Source organism: Habropoda laboriosa, unplaced genomic scaffold, assembly GCF_001263275.1.
Source record: "Habropoda laboriosa isolate 0110345459 unplaced genomic scaffold, ASM126327v1 scaffold87, whole genome shotgun sequence".
In the NCBI taxonomy this organism is placed as follows: Eukaryota; Metazoa; Arthropoda; class Insecta; order Hymenoptera; family Apidae; genus Habropoda; species Habropoda laboriosa.
The window spans coordinates 1,079,234-1,079,786 of record NW_017100209.1 but is presented as its reverse complement, the minus strand read 5'-3'; positions in this window follow the sequence as shown (position 1 = coordinate 1,079,786).

Sequence of the window (553 nt, the reverse complement as noted above, 5' to 3'; positions counted from 1 at the left end):
TCAATTCTTGGAATCGCGTCGATTCTCGGAAATTTCGTCATTTCTCGGAAATGACGAAAATTCCAGGAATTCTCGAACACCGAAATTTTCGAAGGCCCATTGGTCAATTCTTGGAATCGCGTCGATTCTCGGAAATTTCGTTATTTCCGAGAAATGACGAAATTTCCGAGGATCGACGCGATTCCAAGAATTGACCAATGGCCCTTTGAAAATTTCGGTCCTCGAGAATTCCTGGAATTTAGTCAGTTCCGAGAATCGAGTCACTTCCAGGAAGTGACCTCCTGTCATATCATGTTCGCCTATTAGAAAGTCGATTTTCAGCCAAAGGGTCTTCGAAAATTTCAGTTCCCGAGAATTCCTGGAATTTTCGTCATTTCTTGGTAATGACGTGATTTCCAAGAATCGAGGCACTTCCAAGAATCGACCTCCTGTCATATCATATTCGCCTAATACAAAGTCAGGATTTTCGATTTTCGAAAATTTTTGGCCGAAAATCGACTTTCTAATAGGCGAACATGATGTGACAGGAGGTCGCTTCCTGGAAGTGACTCGA